Source organism: Lissotriton vulgaris, chromosome 3_1, assembly GCF_964263255.1.
Source record: "Lissotriton vulgaris chromosome 3_1, aLisVul1.2, whole genome shotgun sequence".
NCBI lineage: Eukaryota > Metazoa > Chordata > Amphibia > Caudata > Salamandridae > Lissotriton > Lissotriton vulgaris.
In genome coordinates this window covers 198,898,292-198,908,792 of record NC_141689.1, presented here as the reverse complement: position 1 = coordinate 198,908,792, position 10,501 = coordinate 198,898,292, and positions in this window count along the sequence as shown.

Genomic DNA, 10,501 nt, shown 5'->3' with positions numbered 1-10,501 from the left:
CCGCTGATACTGGTCAACTCAATGTGCATCTTGGGAAAATCACTGTTTGTGATGCAGGTGATGCTGGCACACTACAGGGGGCAGGGCTGCTTTGAATAATGCTGGCATCCTCTTCTTCCTCTTGACCGACTTCTTCTTATATCACTGGCACTCAGCTGTTTCCCTTTTCTCTTCACAACCACCATTCACAGCTATCCTTTTAAGGTAGATTGTGCAATGTTTTCTCAGAAGGGACACATGACCTCCAGAACTATAGTGCGGACAAGGCTTACCTCGACTAACCCTCATGTAGCATATGAAGCATATTACAATGTTATCCTTCAAACTGGGGAGAAAAACTTTTTTATTGTGCCACTGCCAATACCTGAAGATCTGGCTATAGGTGGTTTTGTCATTTGCCTCTCTGTAGGGTGTACTTTGACAATGATAGCGGTTGATGCAGGTCTCGAAGGGGTCTTACAAATATGAAAACCTGAGGTTGTGGTGGAACCACATGCCTTTGAGCAGGTTCAACAGGAGGGGTCATCTCGGTGTTCTCTGTACTGCCCTCCATAATGACAATCACTGTGTCATCTTTATCACTGTAACTAATTCTAATGTTTTCATGAACTTTTCTTTTCCCTTTTATCTAAGGGCATGTCTTGGGCTCAGCCGGGGGTCCAATTCATCTCCAGATTACAGAAAGGGGGCTTTGAAATGATCATGGTTTCCCCATTCTTTTTCTTGCTGGAGACTGTAAAGGCAATGATTATAGAGCAGCATCTTGCTCAGCAGGAAGCTAAAACTCCTGCTTTGCTCCAACCTCAGGAAGAACTGTTGCTGGCTGCAGCTGCTGTTGTCCACTCTCCTGTGATGATTGAGTACTAGTTTGTGGCTGAGACAAATGCAGTTCAGAGTCACTGCTCATTGCCATGACTGCAGTGGCTGAATTGCTTAGAGACATAGGCTTGGGCTTGGCCTTAGTTTGGGGTGATGCTGTTGATGATGCAGAAGTATTGCTCCCAGCCTAGCCACTTTCTTTGCAGGAACACCTTTCTTTGGGGCCATCTTTAAGCTCTTTCTTAGCTATGGCAGTTTCCATGTAGCTGCAGAAGCAACAGAGGACCCAGCTGTTGTGCGTCGCTGACGGCCTTCTGTCTGGCTCTACTGTGTGTGATGATGTCTCTTGTGCACCTAAAAGCAAAAACAAAGAAGAAATACATTTCAGTGAAACATGGCATTTGCAGTTTGAATCTACAGACAATGATATGATTTATCGAGGTTGCAGCACAAATAATTAACAATAGTATATCCATTCTAAACCACAATACCATAATATTTCAATAATATACCTATTGAAAAGTTTTCTTCATGTGCCTCTGAGGCCTATCAGACGCCTGAGGCAGGCAAGAGGAAAATGGAATAATCCTTAAAATAATTATTGCTGGTGTGTGCCTATGGCCTATGGCAGGCGTCAAGTGCAGGCCAGGGGAAAATGTAATAAACATTAACAAATTATTGATGGTGTGCACCATTGGCCTAATCCTTTAAAAAAATGATTGCTGGTGTGAGCGTATGGCAGGTAAGATTGCAAGGAAAATCAAATAATTGAAAAAATATATTGCTGGTGTCTTATAGAGACTATGAGAAGTCCAATGGGAGGCAAAGAAGAGCAGGAGAAAATGGAAAAAAATCATAATATACTTACTTACTACAATCATCCACAAACACATTAAACTCACATCAGGAAAAAAAGTAAAATGAACAAAAAAAACAAAAGGCATAGGCCTCTCCTACAAATGTTTCTGGAAAATGGCTTTGGAAAGTAGAAGAAAAGGATTTACACACTGGTTACACACATTTTCAGAACAAGCAAGAAGACATGGACAAAAAAGAAAACTTTCAGGCCAATGGCAAAAGCACAGCACACTGGCTCCACAAAATGGCCACCCTGCCACATGGTCATCAAGGGCGGAAGAATGTTCAACAAAGAAGGTATGCACAACTATGGGAAAAGTACACTGAGTACAAAAAATGTCGACCGTGGGCTACCAAGGGCAAAGGCATAGACAATAAGAACACATGCATGCCTTTGGCAATAGCAAAGCACACTACAAAATGGCCGCTGGACACACTTTCAGAACAAAAAGCAAGAAGGCATGGAAAATAAAGAAAACATGCAGGCCTATGGCAAAAGCAAGTACAAAGGGAAGGGGTCCCAGATGGAAAGAGAATTTTTTTCAAAAAACTTTTTTCTTATTATGCAGTTAAAGAAACAAAAACTAATGAATGCAAAAAAGTTTTATTCAGATTTGCATTATTCCTTCGACTGGTTAGAATTCATATTACATTCAAGTCAAGTCAAGTCAAGTCAATGAATTTATATAGCGCGCTACATACCCAGCGGGTCTCAAGGTGCTTGAAGAAGGGTGGGGAATTACTTGTCGAATATCCAGGTTTAAGTTGCTTTCTGAATGCCAGGTGGTTCTGAGTGAGGCGAAGGTGAATGGGAAGTGAGTTCCAGGTTTTAGCCGCCAGGTAGGAGAAGGATCTTCCTCCCATGGTGGTTTTGTTGATGCGAGGTACAGCGGCAAGGGCTTAGTTGGAAGAGCGTAGCTGGCGGGAGGGGGTGTAGAAGGAAAGTCGTGTGTTGAGGCATTCGGGTCCAAGTTCGTAAAGTGCTTTGTGTGCGTGGGTTTGGAGGTGGAATGTTATCCTCTTATTGACGGGGAGCCAGTGGAGGTCTTTCAGGTGACCAGAAATGTGGTCTTTACGTGGGATGTCTAGTATGAGTCTGGCTGCTGCGTTCTGGATGCGTTGGAGTTTTTTCTGAAGTTTTGCGGTGGTACCTGAGTATAGGGTGTTTCCGTAGTCCAGGCGGCTTGTAACCAGTGCGTGGGTGACCGTTTTTCTAGTTTCGGTGGGGATCCAGCGAAATGTTTTTTTGAGCATGCGGAGAATGTTGAAGCAAGATGATGAAACGGCGTTGACTTGTCTGGTCATCGAGAGTGAGGAGTCCAGGATGACGCCCAGGTTCCGTGCGTGGTCCGTCGGGATGGGTGCTTTTCCAAGGGCCTCTGGCCACCAAGAGTCGTCCCAGGCGGAGGGGGAGGTACCTAAGATAAGGACTTCTGTTTTGTCTGAATTCAGTTTCAGATGGCTGTGCTTCATCCACTCGGCTACTTCTTTCATTCCTTCATGTAGGTTGGTTTTGGCGGTGTTAGGGTCTTTGGTGAGTGAGAGGATCAGTTGAGTGTCATCAGCGTAGGAGATGATGTTGAGGTTGTGTTGGCGTGCGATGGCCGCGAGGGGGCTCATGTATACGTCGAAGAGGGTGGGGCTAAGTGAAGATCCTTGTGGCACGCCGCAAATGACTTCAGTGGCCTCTGACTTGAATGGTGGGAGGCGGACTCTCTGAGTTCTTCCGGCAAGGAACGAGGTGATCCATTCCAGTGCTTTTCCTTGGATTCCGATGTTTCTGAGGCGTTGTAGCAGGGTGCTATGACAGACTGTGTCGAAGGCTGCAGAGAGGTCGAGGAGGATGAGGGCGACTGTGTCTCCATTGTCCAGTAGAGTTCGAATGTCGTCTGTTGCTGCGATGAGTGCGGTCTCAGTGCTGTGTTTGGCTCGGAAGCCGGACTGTGAGGAGTCGAGGGATTTGTTGGTTTCGAGGAAGGCGGCGAGCTGGTTGTTGACAGCTTTCTCGATGACTTTGGCCGGGAATGGAAGGAGCGAGATGAGGCGGTAGTTTTTGAGTTTGGTGGGGTCAGCTGTGGGTTTTTTCAGAAGGGCCCTGAGTTCGGCGTGTTTTCAGCTTTCCGGGAAGGTGGCGGAGTTGAGGGAGCAGTTGATGACATCTCGGAGGTGTGGTGCTATGATGGAGTCTGCTTTGTTGAAGATGTGGTGAGGGCATGGGTCTGTGGGGGATCCTGAGTGGATGGAGTTCATCAGGCGGATGGTGTCCTCAGTGGAGATTGGGTTCCAGTCATTAAGGATGTTCAAGGGGGGTGAGGGTACAGCAGAAGGTTGTGTGGGTTGGTCTCCGGGTTGGTTGTCAAAGCTGTTGTGGATGTCTGCGATTTTGTCGTGGAAGAACGAAGCTAGGGAGTCGCAAAGGGTTCGAGAGGGAGTGATGTCGTTGGAGTTGGCATTGGGGTTGGTAAACTCTTTGACGATGTTGAATAGTTCCTTGCTGTTGTGGGCGTTGTTGTCTAGTCGGTCTTTGAATGCGGCTTTCTTGGCAGTCCGGATCAGTTGGTGGTGTATGCGGGTGGCGTTTTTGAAGGCGTCCCTGGGGCTGGTGTTTGGGTCTTTTTTCCAGGCCTTCTCAAGGGAGCGACAGAGTTTCTTGGATTTCTTAAGATCATCGTTGAACCAGGAGGCGTTTTTGCTGCCTAGTTTGATTTGACGATTTTTCAAAGGTGCTAGGTTGTCGGCGCTGTTGGTTAGCCATTGAGTGAGGTTAATGGCTGCTTGGGTGGGGTTCGAGGAGTGGGCGGGGGGGTTTTGAAGAAGCGATGAGGTGATCTGGTCGATGGTGATTTTGTTCCAGTTTCTTCGCAGAGTAGGTTGAGGATGGTTGTGGGTTGTGGTCTTTTTGTAGATAAAGTGAATGCAGCTGTGGTCCGTCCAATGGAGAACTGTGGTGTGACTGAAGGAGATATGTTTGCTGGAGGTGAAGATAGGGTCGAGTGTGTGACCTGCGTAGTGAGTGGAGGTAATAACAAGTTGTTTGAGTCCGAGGTTGGCGAGATTGTCCAGAAGGGTGGTGGCGTTGCGGTCGTTGCTCTTTTCCAGGTGAAAATTGAGGTCTCCCAATAGAATGTAGTCCTCGGAGGGGAGGGCCTGTGGGGTGATAAAGTCAGTGATGTCTTCACTGAATTGTGCCCGGGGTCCTGGTGGCCTGTAGAGGAGGGTGCCTCTGAGTGTGGTCTTGGGGTCGGTGTGGATCTGGAAGTGAAGGTGTTCGGCGCTAGCGAGGTTGACATCTGAGCTGGTTGAGATGCGGATGGAATTCTTGTGGACGATAGCGATGCCTCCTCCTGTATGGTGGGTGCGGTCTTTTCTGATGATCTTGTAGCCTTCCAGGATGGCAATGGTGATGTCTGGGGCTGAGGAGGCGTTCATCCAAGTTTCTGTTAGGAAAGCGACGTCCGGGGAGATGGTGTCTAGTAGATTCCAAAGGTCGATTGCGTGTCTGTGGACCGAGCGGGTGTTGAGCAGGATGCATTTTAGGTGGTTGGTGTCAGAAATCTGTTTGGTGTTAGTGGATGAGGAGTTGGTTTTGGAGCCGTCATACTTGCATGAGTTGCATGTGAAGGGTCCATGGGTGTGTCCAGGAGCGGCTAGGGCGCAGTTGGGGAGCCAGCTGGGGTTTAGGGCTAAGAGGGTGGAGGCGTCGTATGAAATGCGGGTGGGGTGGGTGGTACGGGGGCCAGGGGGTCTGGCGCTGGGCGCGGGCTTGGCGCGGACGGGCGTAGATGGGCTTACCTTTGGCGCACCTTCGGCACGGCCGCAGCGCGTGGACGCTGCGCGTTTGGACATCTGTCATAAATGGAGAGTGGAGGGGTGGAGCGTGGGAGGGGCAGCAGGGAGGCGGTAGCGGGGATGAGGGGCGGGCCAGGGGAAACCAACAACAAAATGGAGGGTCAAAGGGAAAGCGAGACAGGGCCAGCAAATGCTCAAATGCACCGAGTGTGCAGTCTATTGTATTAATATGCAGAAAAGCCTCAGCAAGGTCGCGCTATGATGTATAGCAGATAGTGCGGCACTACGCGTGAAAAACGCTTAAATGCTTCGAAGATCGGCAAAACAATACGATGACAATTGCAGTAGTAACGATACCGATTGTGAATGATAGCCGGATCCAGTAAGGCATTACAACACAGGGCGTTGCAGCTGCTAGTCAAGTCAAGTCAAGTCAAAATGATTTATATAGTGCGCTACATACCCAGAGGGTCTCAAGGCGCTTGAAGAAAGGAGGGGAATTACTTGTCGAATATCCAAGTTTGAAGTTGTTTTCTGAATGCTAGGTGGTTCTGAGTGAGGCGAAGGTGAGTGGGAAGTGTTCAGGAGCATCACAACGGGGGGGGGTGAGGAAGTGTCATGGATAGGGTAGGGTAAAGGGATAGTCAGATTCACTTTGGGACAAGTGTGATTCTCAATTTAAAGTCAAATTACATGTGGTCCCTTTTAAACAAAAGGCCACAACAAAAGGCTCTGAGAGAGTCCTAAAATATAAATGATGAACAGAGCCAAACTCCACTTCAGCCGTTAAGGTCTTGCTTGGGGTAGGAGGTTGGTCGTGGATTTGTAGTCGGTTATGTAGTCAACGTTTCGACCCGAAATACATGTAGGAGAGTAGTCCTTACAGGGAGGGTCTTCTTCAGGTCAAAAAGAGTTGTGGGTGGGCGACCTCCTATACGAATTGAGGTTCCTCAATGGGTCTTGCCAGTGGAATAAGGAATCCTGGCGTTTGGTGATCACGTTGCCACTATTAGTAAATTCTTTTACAGTCCGATGGAATCACTTGCATCTAGTGCTGCTTCGAGTGCTCAACAAGCCCGTACTATCCAGTTCAAAACGTTAATGCTCGATCAAGATTGCCACTATTAATCTAATCCAACAGCAGAAAGAATGTATTCCTTTTACATACATCACTCGATTATGTGCTTCGGTAATTTAGAGATACAACATTCAATTTATTTGCTGCAGAAAATTAGGCAGGAGCACTCCGGTACCACGTCAGACTCAATTGTATTTAATAACAAAAGAGGGGCTCGGGGCTTCGATCGGATTCTTTATATGATTCCTTAAATTCTGGCTCCAATGGTCCAAAAATTCTATTATAGAGGGAAAGTCAAATGTGTGTGCTCGACACAATGGCCCTTTAAATGGTTACGGAGATAGCTGGGAAAGTTCCATACGGTTTGGTTCTCCACGCTCAGACACAAGCAGCGTAGCCACGCTTACTTCCTGGTTTGTATAGAGGAGGCGGGGCTTGATAGAGAGCGAAAAAAGACTTGCGTCGCATGGATCGTGTTGTTAATGGTGAAAGCTTCTTGGTTATGCTATTCTATACGAATTGAGGTTCCTCAATGGGTCTTGCCAGTGGAATAAGGAATCCTGGCGTTTGGTGATCACGTTGCCACTATTATTAAATTCTTTTACAGTCCGATGGAATCCCTTGCATCTAGTGCTGCTTCGAGTGCTCAACAAGCCCGTACTATCCAGTTCAAAACGTTAATGCTTGATCAAGATTGCCACTATTAATCTAATCCAACAGCAGAAAGAATGTATTCCTTTTACATACATCACTCGATTATGTGCTTCGGTAATTTAGAGATACATCATTCAATTTATTTGCTGCAGAAAATTAGGCAGGAGCACTCTGGTACCACGTCAGACTCAATTGTATTTAATAACAAAAGAGGGGCTCGGGGCTTCGATCGGATTCTTTATATGATTCCTTAAATTCTGGCTCCAATGGTCCAAAAAATTTTATTATAGAGGGAAAGTCAAATGTGTGTGCTCGACACAATGGCCCTTGAAATGGTTACGGAGATAGCCGGGAAAGTTCCATACGGTTTGGTTCTCCAAAAGCAAAGCACACTGTCGCCACAGAATGACTGCCTTGCCACACGGCCACCAAGGGTAGAGGCACGGACATCAAATAATACATGCAAATTTATGGCAAAAGCACACTGACTGCACAAGATTACCGTGCAGACCGTTCAGGCCAATGGCAAAAGCAAAGCACACTGACTTCAACATGGCTGCCAGCCATATGTCAACTAAGACTGTAGGCATTAACAACAACAAAGAATACATACAGGCCTATAACAAAAGCATACTAACTAAACAAAATTTATGTTGCCCACATGGACACTAAGGGGTGAAGGCTGGGACAACTAAGAATACATTCAGGCTATGGCAAAAGCAAATCACAGTGGCTCCACAAAATGGCTGACCTGCCCTAGGCCACCAAATGTGAAGGAAAGCATAGGAAAAAAAGAACACATGAAGCCTATGGCAAAAGTATAGCACACTGAATCTAAAATGGCCACCATCCACAAGGCCACCAAGGGCAAAGGCATGCACAGTATTGAACACAGGCAGGTCTGTGGCAAAAGCACACTAACTATACATAATGTCCACTGGCCACGTGGCCACCAAGGGTGAAGGCATTGCCAACAAAGACATACAGGCCTATTGCAAAAGCAAAGCACATTGACTGCAAAACAGATTTTCTTGGATTTCAAAACAGCATCATACATCAGTCAGAGAGTGACAACATACCATATATTGTTAAAAAATCCAAAAACGACCTCCCTCAACTTCTCAACCAGATCGTCCCACTCACCTCCACGAGTCGCACCCTTGAACCTACAAAGCAGGTCTATTGTTCCATTACTATCTGTTCTCCTCTGCAAACCAAGAGCAGATTGCAGCTATAGTCGGTGCCACAAGGGCAGTACAGTGGGATCACACTCCTATAGGAAGGTTTGGAAGCACATCAGCAGGCCTTATCAAGACAAGGGTCCATCGGACTGTCAGGAAATGCCGCTTGTGAAGAGGGTTCATGGCCTTTCAAGCTGTTCACCAATGGTTCCCAGGCCCCAGCGACCTCCAGTGAGACACAACCCCTGCTCACCTCCTGTATCAGCGCACCGCTTTTATATCCTGTCCATCTTTCAAGTGCTATGCACCAAACTGTGATCCGGGGTCCTCTAGTCGCCTTCCAATTCCTGGTACTTTCCCTCTTCCCTAAGATAAAGGCCAAGTCTTAGAATCTGCTAGTCACCTTGATTCTGGTGGTATGTGGGAACCCACTAAATGTGCAGTGCCCTGGAGAACAGGGAACCTCCCGGAATGTAATATCAGTGTGTGTGATCTCTTCCCAATAGTTCCCCAGGGATTAGCAGTTCCATAGCATATGGAAGAATTCAGCTCCACCATCCCACATTGCGGGGATGCAACTCAAACTATATTAAAATACCTAATTACTATCCATCCAGTCCTGCCTCTGCTAGGTTGTGTATTCCTTGTCTGGAATTTGAGTGACAGGGGATTCCAGGAGACAGGGTGAGTCAGCACAGGGCTGAATAGAGAGATCTACATGTAGATGGGTGGGAGGAGTTGCACCTCCACAATGCTGGCTCCACCTCCTTTGGTACGTCTGATGTCTCTGCCCTGCACTGTGAAAGGAAAGATGGAGTCATGTAAACAGAGTGCTCCAGGACTGACCAGAACAGGTTTGGACTAGGCAAAGGCCTCTCTGCCTTCAGAGAACAAAGAGAAACTGTGATTAAAAAGGGGAACCCAGACCCCAGAACTTTAGATTACTTATGGGAAACAAAAAGTAACCTTTGCTGAGGAGAGGAACCAGAGAGACTGAGGAGAGACTATCCCTAATCTGAAGTGCTGCTTGGGAGATTGGCCTGCAGTGGTTGCCTGACTGCCAAAGGGAGGAGAGAGGAACTTTGTGTGTACTTTCATCAACTTGTGAAGATCTCCAAGGGCTTGAGATAGAGCTTGCCTCCTGCTGAAGTCTCAGGGACAACAGACTTCGCCCAACAGCTCCCCAAGAGTTTTTTGGAAGTGCCTGCAGTTGTGTTCGCTTTCTGAGGGACTGCGTGTCACAAGGAACTGGTAGCACGACTCACAAAGAAGAAGCGGGTTGCCACCACAGCCGCTGTCGTCGCATCACTGAAGAAGGGTGTCGCTGCTGTAGCTGTCACATCGCATTGCGGAAGTGTCTCACAACACTGGAGAAGCATGTTGCCACTGCAGCCGTTGTCGTCGCATCACTAAAGAAGGGTGTTTATGCTGTAGCTGTCGCATCGCATTGCTGAAGCCTCTCGCAATACCGGAGAAGAGTGTCGCTGCTGTTGTCGCATCACTGAACTTGGATGATGCTACCGTAGCTATTGCATCGCATCGCAGAAGCGTCTCGCTTCACCGGAGAAAAGTGCTGCCGACGCAGCCGATGTTGTCGCATCACGGAACAAGGGTGTTGCCACTGCAGTGGTAGCATCGCCTCGCCAGAGCGTCCCGCATCACCGGAGAAGCGTGTCGCAGGGCATGTCACGGCTCAGAAGAATCGTTGAGTCGCTGCACGTCCGTCAGACATGCACGCATAGTGTTGCATCAAGAAGAAGATGCCATCTTTGTTTTCATCACACAGGATCATCATCGCATCACAGTGTTGCGAGCCGCATCGCCATGGAAGCGCAGTAAGAAACCGACAGATCACCGTCCCTGCGTTTAAGGGACTGACGCATCACCTTCCCTGCAACACTTTCATTTTATAGCTTTATGCATCTAAGGTACATTGAACTCAATGTCTCGCATTTACCATCTTAAGAGAACTAAGCTAATTCTACCATTTTTAAGTATAGTATTGTGGATTTTTGTTATTTGTGGTCTTGTGTTAAGTCTATATAAAAATACTTATTTTTATACTACAACTTGTGTGGTGTCCATCTGTAGTGTTGTCACTGGGTTACCGTATGTGTTCACA